The sequence below is a fragment of the Melanerpes formicivorus genome, unplaced genomic scaffold (genome assembly GCF_026170545.1).
Source record: "Melanerpes formicivorus ecotype bairdi unplaced genomic scaffold, bMelFor1.0.p_v2 SCAF_3, whole genome shotgun sequence".
Classification (NCBI taxonomy): Eukaryota; Metazoa; Chordata; class Aves; order Piciformes; family Picidae; genus Melanerpes; species Melanerpes formicivorus.
This window is the reverse complement of record NW_027142355.1, coordinates 23824463-23837505: the sequence shown is the minus strand read 5'-3', so window position 1 is coordinate 23837505 and position 13043 is coordinate 23824463. Positions and strand designations below refer to the sequence as shown.

The following is a 13043-nucleotide window of genomic DNA, read 5'->3' as shown; positions in this document are numbered from 1 at the left end:
CCCCTTGAAAAGCAGGAAGTTGTGCTTCTTAAAATCAGTCTTTGCTGTGAGCTGCAGTTCTCGGTACTACTTGGCACTATGGCTCGGCTGAGTAGTGTCTTGGCACAAGTTGGGCTTGACCAGGAAATGGTTTTCTCTGCAGCTTAGCATTGAGGGGAAGCAGCTTTGCTTCTCTTTGAAGGCATGCCTGGGGAAGGTAATATTAAAAATTACTCTGCTTGAGCAAGTTCATAAAAATTTGTCTGGGTGACAAGAAGTGTTTTTCAGTGTTGCCCTGAGCAGCCTCTTTCTTTGAAGCTATTGTAGTTTCATTATATGATGTTTGCCTTACTGGGAGAAGTATCTCAAACACATTTACAAGGCACTTTCTGTGTGACACAAAACTTTCAGGAGGTGAGATAGAGTTCTATTATAAAAATGAGGACCCTGCTCCCCAAACCAGATTTACAAGATCATCTCGTTTATCCCAACAAATTTAGTCTGTGCTTCCCTGTGCAGTCTCAGTCCTGTTTCCCATTTTAATAAAGTCTTTGTCCCTTCTAATTCAGGCTCAACCTGTAGAGGAATCTTGCTTCTTGTTTTGTCAATCCATGACTGGAGTGGAAGGAAAGGTGGAGGATGTCTAAGATTATGGGTTATGATATAGTCATAAGGTTCGATAGAGGTAAAAATGCAGCTGAGGTAATATAAAGCTTCTTAGACTAAATTTAGTGGTGGCTAGTAAAAATGGGCTGCAAATCAAGGCTTCACTAAAAAATATTCTCAGGTGTTGGTTGAAGTTGGACAGTACACAGAAAAACTGGGTGAGGGATGAATAATGTAGAAGACAATTGAACTTCCAGTATCTGAGACTTTCATAGCCAGCAGAAGTGCACAGGCAAGGTTTTGGTCGTGACTTTGTTTTTTCCTTTGAATTGCATCTCTTTGCCAGATCTCTAGTTCAGGGAAATGTCTTACCAGGGAGCTTAGTCTGCAGGACTGTGGGGTTTACATTTGGTTAAGATTTCAGTGTACAGTACTTCTGGTCTTCCATGGATAGTTGGTCACAACAGCTTTGTTATTTTGCACATGGGTACATCAGGGACAGAGCTGGCTGACAGGAGTGTTTCTGAAGCCATGTAGAAACAAGTACCTGCCCCATACTTACAGCTGCTTGTAGCCTGTGGACTTGGGGCTGCTGGTCTGGTCTGCTCTGAGGAAAGGCTGATAGTTGGGGTTGCTCACCTGGAGAATAGAAGGCTTCAGGGAGAACTTCTTGTGGCCTTCCAATACTTAAAGGGGGTCTATTAGAAAGATGGGGCAGACTTTTTAGCAGGGCTTGTTGTAACAGGACAAGGGGTGACAGTTTCAAGCTAAAAGAGATGAGATTCAGACTAGATACAAGGCAAACATTTTTTCTGTGAAGGTGGTAAAACACTGGTCCAGGTTGCCCAGAGAGATGGCAGATACTCTATCCCTGGAAACCTTCATGAGGTTGAATGTGACTGTGAGCATCCTGATCTAGTTGAAGATGTGCCTGCTGACTCCAAGGGGTTGGACTGGATGACATTTAAAGGTCCCTTCCAACACAAAACATTGTACAGTTCCATTATTTTTAACTATTGAGCTGCAACAGGGAGCTTCAGAAATAGAGATAATAGTAATGCAGCATTATTAACAAGGTGTTCCACAATTAAAAGGCAAATACAGCCCTTCAGACCTCCACTTCTGCCCAGGGACACAGCTATTGCCATTATGCAGAGAGGTGCTGGAGCAGGTTTAAAGGATTCATCGATGATCTCAAAACAAAATGTTCAAGCTGAATGTAGTGGCACTGAGTGGGTCAGGTAGTGATGTGGAGCCTGCTGTTATCCTTGAGAGTCACTTTGTTATTTCAGCACAGCACTGATTTTCTCTGTGCATTAGCCTCTTTCTTCTGCAAAGTAAACCTAAGGGCTTCAGTCTGTAAATGTGAGGAAAAACAGCAGAGGGATGTAAGGATGGGCAAGGTGGTTGTGGCTGAGTGCTGTGCTATTCTTAAATACTAGAACAGCATGAAAGATGTGGAGGGGTCTACCAAGTCGATGCAGCTGTTGGAGACTGGAATAAAACACATCTCCTTTGTGCAGCTTTGACTCTGAAAAAAGCAGATCTGCCAGAGATGTCACAGAATTCAGTGCAGACCTCACCTTGTCATGCATTTGTGTGGAGGGCGATTAGTTTGAGCCACAGCAGTCAGCCATGGGAAGTGCTAAACTGTCACAGAATTGCAGGTAGGTAGGTGGATAAACAGGGAGAAAAGCTATAATTGCTGCCTGCTGTTTGGAAAGCACCCTCATGGTCTCCAGGCCTCCTGGTGCAGCCATGTGATGCCAACCAACTGCAGAGGAGCCACAGTTGGGTGCCAGCGATTCATATCCATCTTGCAGAGTAGCTTTGAGATCTGCAGATGATATAACTGCTAAGTGTTGTTATGAATGATTCAGAGCTTCTGGCTCCTATTTCTGTGTGTGGATCATCAGACTGCCTTTCTCTGCCATTTTAAAATAATTGCCTGAATGACCTGGATGTCTTCGAAGTAGCTTGAATTTGTGTTCAGGCGCTGTCTTTAGGAATGAAATCTTTCATCTGGTACACTTAAAGTTAATTTTGCTTCTTTAATGGGATTCTCTTCACCCAGATTTACATGATTCAGCTTGCAGTCTGTTGAATATGTTCTTCTTCCAGTGATAAATTTGCCTGAGCATCTCCCAGTATGTGATGAGGAACACGTAGGTAGCTGTTTGTGTGCCATCCACTTCCACAGGCAGATAAACAATGAGGGCTTTGTTTGATTGTCGCTCGAACAATGCTTCGGAAAAGTGCTGTCCTGCCTGGCTGCCACTTCTGTTGTACTTTGCTCTTGGTGACATCACTGGTGGCAGCTAAATGAAGTATATTAGTTGTTCAGTGCTCTTTGACCAAGGATGTTGACGTTTCCTGGCAGCCAATCATACAGCACAGAGAAGCTGCTAATCTACAGTAATTTAGTTACAAGGATTGGAGAGAGCAGAGTGGGTCTGTTTATGTAGATGGGAGATAAATAATTAAAAGATAACTAAAAGCTGTGTGAGTTACTTCAGGTACTTTTGAGGTCTGATTCTGCTTCAGCAGCACAGAGCTCTGAAATTAAAAACCCTCTGCTGTGTTAGAAGTTAAATGTGGTGCCTCTGAGGTTAGTCTTAGCGTGCTGTGTTTACTGCAGGATCAACGCTGCTTGCAGGCAGTGGTCCAGCTCACATTGCAGCTGGTCATAGCCAGGCCCCAGGACATGCTCTCTGGTGTTGAGAGTTCACGTTACTTCCACCAAAGCGATCCCTTTGGTCTCTTGGCTTTCTTCAGAAAGCTGTTTTTTGTACATGTGGTTGTTTTCTGAGGAGCAGGCCAGCAAGGGTGGTGAGGTTAAGGAAACGCTTGCTGCTCACTCTCCTTATGCTGAGAACAAGGCTCGCTGGCCAGGAAGTTCCAGATAAGATTTGATGTATCAAACGAAGCAGCGCTGCGGAGGCCAGAGCAATGCCACGCGTTTCAACTCTCTCATTAATAGCCACATCTTTGTAATTGTCCTTGGGATCCATCCTCTTTGCAGTCAGCTTTTCCGTATAAGGAGAGCTTAGCCCTTGATGCTGTGTTCAAGTGAAATCACTTCAGCAGCACCCATCTTGTCTTCTTCCCCAGAAGATCCCCTTCCATGACTGTGTTCTTTGCAGAAATGTAAATCTTAGGCAGTAAACGTGATGCGTGTGGCATTGAGGTGGAGGCTGTGGTTAACGTAAGTGGGAAATACAGTCCAGAGCTGGTAGTGCCCTTTGAACATCTTACCCTTAACGACAAGATTATTCCCCCTTCCTCATAAACATCCTTTAATTAAAGCAGAAGGATGTTGCATGATGAAAACCACTTTGTCCTCTTTCTATTACTGTGTTTGTTTTCAAATTATTTAAGAGGGAAAAGAGATCAATTGTTTTCACTTCCCACATCAGCCCAAATTCTTAGTCCACCTTTTGTTTTATGTCAGTGCTGCACAATTTAATTTCAAATTTTGAGCAAGAGAATTCTTGAATGAAAGCTGTAGGAGGCAACACTTGTATTTTTCCACTGAAGTTAGTGGAGTCCACATGGTAAGTCATGAGCAGAAAGCTTCCACTTTCACTGTCACTTTTTACAGCACCTTAAAGCAGCTTTTGAGAATTCGCTGTTATTCATCTGACAGGGCTGTGAAGTTCCCAGCTTCCCTTCTGTGAGGGAAAACATCTCAAGTCACTGTCTGGACTAAGTCAGATGAATCATGTCATAGAAGTGACAGGTTCTTTTGCACTGACTATAAAGGGGTTCCCTGTGACTAACTTGGATAACAACATTTATGCTGCAGGTACTTAAATAGAAGTGAGACTAATCCCACTTGTCAAGTCTCCTCCTCACTTGCAGTTGGGACACAGTGTATTGGGGGTTTCATTGGCTTAGGAGAAATATCTGGAACGGAATTCAAAGGATTTTAGTCTATAGATACATGTCATTCTGCTCCCTGCCAAATGTTGCACTGGAGTTTGCGATTATCCTGTCTGTTGGAGTACTTGGGGGTTCTCATTTAGAAGCAGTCAAAATGCATGGTAGATGCAATTTGGAAGAGGTTCAATATTATCCCAGCGGAGACCTGTATTTTGGGACAGCCTATAGCCATTTTCCTTGGTAACTCCAAAGACTGAGCTCACACTGTGTAGTAATTGCTGTAATCCCCTACGTCATGCTGCTGTCATAACCCTTGTAGGGGTAGGAGCTGCATCCAAAGTGCAGGCCCAAAGGGAGTGGAAAGATTGAAGGTGAGGTTATTGCCTCATTATATTTGAAATTAGTTTCTCTTGAGCTGTTTGAAAAGAGAGGCCTTGCTGGAATATTTCTTCAGGATACTACTGTGTGTTGATGTATTCAGACTGTCTGTTGGCACAGTCTGTGGACATCAAATGTAAGTGTACTCCGGTGCATTTGGAGGAATATTTGCCCAGCAGGTTGACAATATGCAAGCATGAATATGAAAATACACTAACAGTGCCGGGCTAATGGATCAGGATCCCAAAGAGAAGTCCAGAATGGATGGTGCTGCTGCAAGCTGCCTGTGCTGCATTTTGGTTTGCCAGTGAAGCTCAAATTTGTGACTTGACCAGTTGGTTTGAGATGTCTTTACAGAGCTAAATCTGAAAGAAGGGAAGGGAAAAAAAATAAATGGTTACTGTTCTTTATCACAGTGCTAGAGCTGCACACTGGAATGGGGATTGTGGTGTTTCTCCTTCCATCCAGACATGGAGCACTCTTCACCATCGCCCTTGGAGGTTTATCAAAATGTCCTCCCCTTTCCAGCTTAAAATGGCAGTTATTTTTCCATTGATATGAGCACTGATTCCAAGGACTGAGTCAGGTGTTGAAGCACTCATAGTGGATTGTTAATCCTGGTCTATTGAAATCCCACACACAGGGAATGCGGGTGCGGTGCCGTGACAAGTTCCGTCTCCGAGCGCCTGCTGTCGTTACGTTGGGGCTGAACTGACTTGTTCTTTGTTGAGAATGTTGGTAGGGGCGGATTCCTGCCTGTGCTAATGCATTTTGAAAGTGGTTTGAGTTAAATTAAGGAACTGGCAGTGAGAACAATCAAGAAGCCCTGGCACCCCTGCCAATGCCAGTATGCCAGGACACAGCTAAGTACACTCCAAAACTTGTCCGGCACAAGAAGTGACTTGCCCGTGAAGCTGACTCAGTGGGTCGTGGGTTGCTGTCTGTTTGCTTATCTGCTGTGGAGCATTTGGCTCTGTGCTGTGCAAAACGCTTGACCCTTTGAGAAAAGATTGATTTGCAAAGGCAAAACATGGTGCTGGGGGTTGGCTAAGTCTTCCCTGTGGTTTGATTGTGCTCTAAATGCTCTTCTTCCCATCAGCTCATGCTAGTGATGTGTTGGAAAGGTTGCAAATGTTTTTTGTGTCTGTTGATCTCTCTGGGATCTGTTTGTATCACAGTGAAAGGTATTGTGCTTCCAACAGTTCAATTCTCACTCTCCTTTTTCATTTTCCTGTTGTCTCATCTCCCTCTTGGATGCACACATTCAGATACCCTCCCAAGACACAAAATGGTTTTCTAAAGCCATGCCAAGGTCAGAGTGGGAAGTGCTGTAGCTCTGTTCTCCCTGGCACTCCAGCTCTCAGCTCACTGATTTCCCACACAGGCAAATTTTACATTCCGTTGTCCACCTGTCTTGATTCTTTGGCTCTTGAGCTACTCTTTTACCTGTGTTTTTCTATCCCAGGCAAGGCTAGCAGGATAAACATGGTGTGATGCAGAGCAAAGGCTTTGCTGGGATTTCACCGACACCAAGAGTTTCAAACGTGCCATCTAGTGGCACAAACTAAGAGCACTCAAAATAAAAGAAACTCCCCCTCCCCAAAAAAGTCCCACCCTTCTCCTAATAACTCATTATTTCTGAAATACTCCTTTGTTTTGGGTAGAAAATGAGTGTTTATGACCCCTGTTTCCCTGCCAGGTTTTCTGAATGATGGGGAACTGAGCTTATCCAAGGATTTGTTGGTCAAAAAGTGGAATGGGGAAGTTGGGTTTTTTGTTGTTGAATAAAGTATATGCTCAACTTAAGAGGTCTGAACCTTCATACCAAGAAATAGGAGTTCATGCTGGTACTGCCTCCCCTTGGAGGAATTGAATCAACTTTGCAAACAAAATAAATCATAAGGTTAAGACATCCTTGCATTAGGGAGGTAACCATAATGTTCTTGTCTGTAGCCGTGCAACAGTCCATCAACAGAACCCTGTCATGAGGTGCCCTGCATTTGTAGATCAGTACTTAGGGCATGTTCCACCCCAGATAGCAACCTGAAGTGCTTCCAGCTTCCTGTCTGCGAAAGGCTACACCAAAATTGCAAAAGGCTTGAAAATCTTCCTAAAACCCCACATTCATCACCCAGATAAGAATGGGCTGTACAGTGAGGAGTGTTAAAAGGCACGAGGTTGGCGTGTGTGCACCATGAATTACAGTCTGAATTAATCTGTCTGGGGTGTTTGTCTTCATTGTTATCTTCACTTCAAGCTCTGGCAGAGAATTAAAGTTGCTCAGGTTGATGTTTGTGTGTGCTTGCTGTTCCTAGGATTTTTACCTAGAGGTCATTGTGTCCTTTTCTCTTATTACCAAGAAACTTGCTTGCTGTTTGGATTGGATTATGTGATCCATCTGTTGCAGCTACTAGAGGAAGTCAGGAGAGCAATTCTCTTGCTGCATCTTATGCCCCTCAACTCATCCTTTTCATGCCAGGGTCAGAATTCAGCTATTCCTATCAGTTTCTACAGCTCTGGATGTTAGTTGTGTGCAAACACATGAGAAGAAATCTAAAAAACATTGAAATTGCCACTTAAAATAATATGGAAGATACTTACAGAAGGAATAAGAAGAGTTAGACATCTAAGAATTGCCAGCAAGCAGAGCGGGAAGGGAAAAAGTAAGTGTGCCAGTATTAAATGTTAGAACTGCCGCTGTCCTAACTTGAGGTCTGCTTATACAGCTCTGCTAAAATGCAGAAAGAGGATTAAGAAATCGAAACTTAGACATTAAGTGCTCAGAGAAGTCTTTTTCTCTGAAAGATAAGGGTCAAGCTGCTCTTGCGTTTTCTCTTGCTCTGAATCTTTTATGTCTTTGTGAGCAGTGGCATGATTCAGAAAGAGGGGCGAGAGGTCACCACTCAGCTCATAAATGTGTAGTATCGAAATTACAGCATGCTGCGGGGATGGGATGGAAGGAGGAAGCAAAGTCTCCCCACTTCCCAACTAAGAGATTTAACAAGAAGACAGTGCAGGAGGGTGAGTAGAATCCCTGAGCATATTTTCCACAGAATATTTTAGCATAGTGTTTCATGCTGGTCCTCAGTGTTGTATTGTGGGCCCCTCTGAAAGGTGAGGCCAAAATACTTGCAAGGTTAGGCCTATAACGTTGTAATCTCAAGAGGGGGAGGTTTTAGTTTGCAGCTGATTTAGTCCTTGAACTGCTTCTGTGTGATAACACAAAATGGGACATGGCCAAGGGGAAAAAGCTCTGACATTATCCATGAAGTGCTGTGGAAATTACATGGGATGATCAGGTGGAGACTGATGTATTTAATTGGATGTGCACACCTAAATGACACTGAAGTGGGTATTTCTGTCTTGCTGGCTGTCTGTGAACTGACTGCAACCCACTCAGGTAGCCGTGTTTTTCTCTCAGCCCACGTAAGACATGGATGTTTCTAGCCCAAGCAGGCTCCCTGCACCAGTGCTGCAAGGTACTTATGGTGGTCTTCATGCTGCAGAGAGACTTGGTCTAAGATATCATTCACAAACCTTCCAGTTCTTTCTGGTGGGTATTTTTTTTGAGTTGGGTGAGGTTGTTTTTTTTAACTCACTTCAAATCATCTGATGGTTTGAAACACCAGTGTCTACCAGTTTGATGACTTTAGTCTGAATATAACAGCCAAGAAGGCCAGTGATATGGTGGGATGCATTAAGAAAAGTGTGGCCAGCAGCTCGAGGGAGGTTCTCCTCCTCTATTTTGCCCCTGTGAGGCAACTTCTGGAATCCTGTGTTGAGTTCTGGGCTTCCCAGTTCAAGAGACAGGGAGCTTCCAGAGGCTGTGAAGATGAGGGGACTGAAACATCTCTGGGATGAGGAAAGTGTGATAGTCTGAGAGACCTGGGGCTGTTTAGCCTGGAGAAGAGCAGATTGAAAGGGAATCTTCTCAGTGCTGATCAATATCTAAAGGGAAGGGGGCAAGAGGATGGGGCCAGACTCTTCACAGTGGTGCCCAGCGACAGAACATGAGGCCATAGGCACAAACTGAAACACACTAAGTTCCACTTAAACATGAGGGAGAACTTTCCAGTGAGAGTGACAGAGCACTGGAACAGGCTCACCAGAGAGGTTGTGAAGTCTTGTGTGGAGAGGTTTAGCACCTGCTTGGACATGATCTTTTGCAACTTGCTTTGGGTAACCCTGCTTTAATGAGGGGGTTGGACTGTATGATCTCCAGAGGTCACTTCCAACCCCCACCGTTCTGTGATTCAGTGAGTTTAAGACCTGGTCACATACTCAGCATTTGATCCTAAAGGCTGAGTTTGAGTTTGAGTTTGTGGCTTGATGGTGCCTGGTGGGCAGCATAGATCTTGCTGGAGCACTGCCCGAGGTCTGCCTGCGGCCATGGAAGCATAACCTGGTAGAGGCTTACCTGTGCTGAGTCCTCACATGGCTCTGGAGTGAGCCATCCCTGCAAGCACACTTGGGTGTGTTCCCTCTGAAGAGAGGCCACAGGACTAATCTACCCTGGATCACAGTCCAGAAAGCTGTTATTTATTAGACAAAATGGACGTACCTGCCAGTGGAGTGATTTGTTCAGAAGAACAAAAACACCAACCACATACTTGTAACAAAACCAATATTGAGAAAGTTTCCATCATGCATTTGAGAAGTGTTGTCTTTTGGGGTTTGTTTTTTAACCAAAGTTAAATCAAACTGGAGCAATCGATGGAGGAAATCTGTTCCAGCTACTCCGTGTTCTTTAATTTAAGGCGCTTGATGTTTTTATACCAAAACCCAGATGCTTTTTACCTGTCATCTTTCCTTTAGCTGAGTAGGGTTTGATTTTATGGCAGGAAACATTTGTTTGTATTAGTAGGATGCAGCATCTGACTTTATGACTGCAATGCAGGTCTTTTATTAGTAAAACTTAATGTGTAACAGGATAATTCCGTTGCACCTAGTACTCCACTGGCTCCATTATGTACCAAGTAAGTTTTTACTTCCTTGAGGGCCTTATATAAGCCTTAACTGGGAACGCATCCAGCATGTTCGATCACAGTAAAGAAGCTGCTTCAGAATGGGCTCTTCTTTAGACATGGTCGTAAACAGGTTTATATATAGATACTGCTGCTCTACACAAAACTTGCTGAAGAAATGTTTCCTGAGATCTAGCAGTTTTAATGCATGCTGTGGGGACTCTGCTCTAGCTAATTTGTGAGCAAACCTCTTGTAGTAATTCCAGGCGAGGCTGAAAACATGAGGCCATCTCTCAAATCTTTATCTGCTGAAGTGGCTAGGTGTGGAATGGCTCCCCACTGTAAAAAAGGGTATATATGCAAATGCAGGTGCCACACATGTTGTATTTGGACTTCAGAAGTTTTCAGATCCATTGCAGGTCGGTGGGTAGCAACATTACGTGGTTTGATCCCTTTCTTTCATCACCCATGCCCAGTTGTTACAAATGAGATCCATCAGCCCCCTCTCACTCACAGTGCCTGCAGCTGAACATCAGCACGTTTGGAAGGAATAAAAGGACTCTTATTTGGGAGTTTCTTTCCCTCCCTAAGCAGGCAGGACCCAAAATTATTCCTTCATGGAGCTCACTGATCAGGCTTGTCTCTTCAATAGGTACACTTTCATATGAGGACTGGGTTAGGGAGTTGCTTTGATGGTTTTCGTTCAGCATTGTTAGTTGTGTGTAGAGTTTGTAGAGATACAGGACATAACATAGACTCCTGCCTTTGTCACTGATTTTTAAGGATAATCTGCTGGTTTGTTCCTCACCTCCTTTGTAATGAGCTGAATTGTTAAAATATGTTAATGTAAGGAGAGACACCAGCAAGGGTGAAGCAATATCCTGACATGTTGAATAATTAGATCATCTCCTGCTCAGGAAAAAAAGTCAAGTATGAAACAGGAACAAGAAGTGCCTCCCTCCCTTACTGTTAGAGGTACCAGGTCTGGCTCTTTCTGCATGCAGAAGCAGGTTAGACAATTAAATCTTTAGTATTAATTAATTTTTGTGAAGATTCAGTGTCCTTTATCCTGACTGTCTTGTGTTTGCCTGCTGGGTTTGGGGAGAAGTTGGGAGCCTTGTTTCAGAGGGCTGAATTTGTGAGCTGCGTCACTTGTGATGAAACAAACAAAAAAAGGACTGTTGCTGGCCTGAATTTGTCAATACTGCAGTGCTTAATTGGGTCTTCTGAGGAAAATCCCTGTGAATTTTGTCCTGAATAGGGAATTGGATTGAGGGAATTTGGTAAAGAGGCATGGAAGGTTGTGGCTGCCATTCTGATAGCGTGCGGCATTTTGGCAAAGCGGCCGTTTGGAATTTCTTCCAAGCTTTATTTCTTTGCTTAATAATCAGTAAGATCATAGCCCTGGGTGAACCTGGGCTTGGTGGGGAGAGCTGTGACCAGCTCTCAGTCTTCACTTCGATGAGTAAGCACTCTGCTGTGTTAAGTTCACTTGTTTGATAAACAGAACACTTTGCTTTTGTTCTCTTACTTAATCACTTCCTTCAAAGAGTTAACTTTCTAAGCAGCCACAGATTAGTTCTCTCAGTTGTTTTAATTATTTTTCTTGTCACGCACAGTGAAGGTCTAGTGTTCATGAAATGTTGTTGTTTTTTGTTTGGTTTTTTTGGTCCCCCTTTTCCATGGCAGCTTCAGTGATGCTGGCACTGAAAACCCAGCCGAAATGCTCTCCGTCTGCAGTCCTGTCATTTATAGTTTTATTTTTAACCAAGCTTCACCTTTTTGAATGTGAATGCTACAGAATCAACACTTTTCCTTCAGGCTGATTTGGAGTGCTCCAGAATACTGTGTTCCTGTAAGGGATATGCTATAGACTGTAGCAGTGGGCTTCCACGTGCTTGCTGCTGAGTAATTTCCTTTTGTATTGCTGACAGGTGACTCAAAGCAGGAGCTAGCAGATGGCTGCATCGTTAGCTGGTGGCCACAGCCTTACGTGATGAGTTGTGGAATTTCCATCAAAGTCAGGATTAGGCTCAGGATATGCCGGTGGCACAGATCACCCCAGGGGAGCATGGAAGAAGAGGAAATCATTCGTAGCAACTCATCTTGTGGTTGGGTGAGTCAGGGGTCTGCTGTTGGTGGTCAGAAAGGCACGTGGCTGACTACACTGTCTTTGTGTGCTCTGCAGGATGCAAACGTCTCTGAAAACTAATTTTGCCCTTTTGATTTTTGTCCAGTGAGTTATTTCCAGAAATGAGTTACTGTATTTTCTGGAATCAGCATTGTGAAATACCTTTTTTTTATTCCTTTTTTTTTTTTTTTCCCTCTTTTTTTTTTTACAGTGGGCAAGTTTTCAGCTGGTGATTTATCAACAAAGTATTTTACAGATCATTGTTAAAAGATCCTCTTTGGGGGGAAAAAAAAATATCCTGTGCGATAGGGAAAGTAAAAGCATCTCAGTTTCCAAATGATGAAGGACTAACAGTAAGAGCTGGTTCTTGGAATAGTAGCTCCATTGGCACTCGGTGGTGATTTCCTGTGCATTTGCTGCAAGAATCACTCTGTGATGTGAGTAGGTGGTACTAAAGGGTTATTACGAAACCAATTTTCAACCAGACGTTTTGAGTCATGGATTGGGAAAAGGGATAGCAGCTTCAGAGCTCTCTCTTTGTTCGAGCAGCGCGCCTGAAATGCACACGCAGGATATTCTGTGCTGGCATGGAAGGAGGCAGAGCAAAGTGTTACGTGGAGTGCTCCTCTTCCTGCCGCTCCACCTCGGGCATGGGAAATGAGAACGTGGGCTGAGAGGTGGCAGCAGCATGCAAGGTGCACAAGGAGCAGTTTTCTGACTGTCTTTCAATTGTAAGTATTTTCTGGTGGCTTTTCCCAGACGTGAGAGACAAAATGGAGTTGCATCATGACGGATGTCTGCGCCAAATCAAGGTGGTGGTTTGGAGCGGTTTGGTTCTGTTCTGGAAGCAGATGGGCTGCCGCTAGCAGGAGACAGCTGGCTTCTCCATCAGAAAAAAAAATGGGGTGTTTAAGGGAATTGGTCTGGCTCTTAAGCCGAAGGAATTGTTGACCTACTGACTCAGTTATGAAGCATTAGGGAAGCAGTCCTATTGTGGCTTCCTTTGTTGGTGGCAGATTCAGAAGATGTCTGTGAGCGTATGAGTATGACTAGCAAAGGAGAAATGGTTCTAGTACCTGCTGCTGCCTGTGGGATCTACTTTG

The 13043-nt window shown here is 43.9% G+C and overlaps 1 protein-coding gene across 4 annotated transcripts in view; it reads left to right on the top strand.

Moving 5' to 3' along the window:
• LOC137457138 (endonuclease domain-containing 1 protein-like) overlaps positions 1-13043 on the top strand; it is a 215835-nt gene that overhangs the window by 98966 nt on the left and 103826 nt on the right. The window contains exon 4 of one of the 4 annotated variants that reach the window (XM_068168948.1): positions 11744-11925. The exons of the other annotated variants lie outside the window; for them this stretch is intronic. The gene's annotated coding sequence lies outside the window, so the exon portion shown is untranslated. The remainder of the gene's footprint in view (positions 1-11743; positions 11926-13043) is intronic. 4 annotated transcript variants of the gene reach the window in all.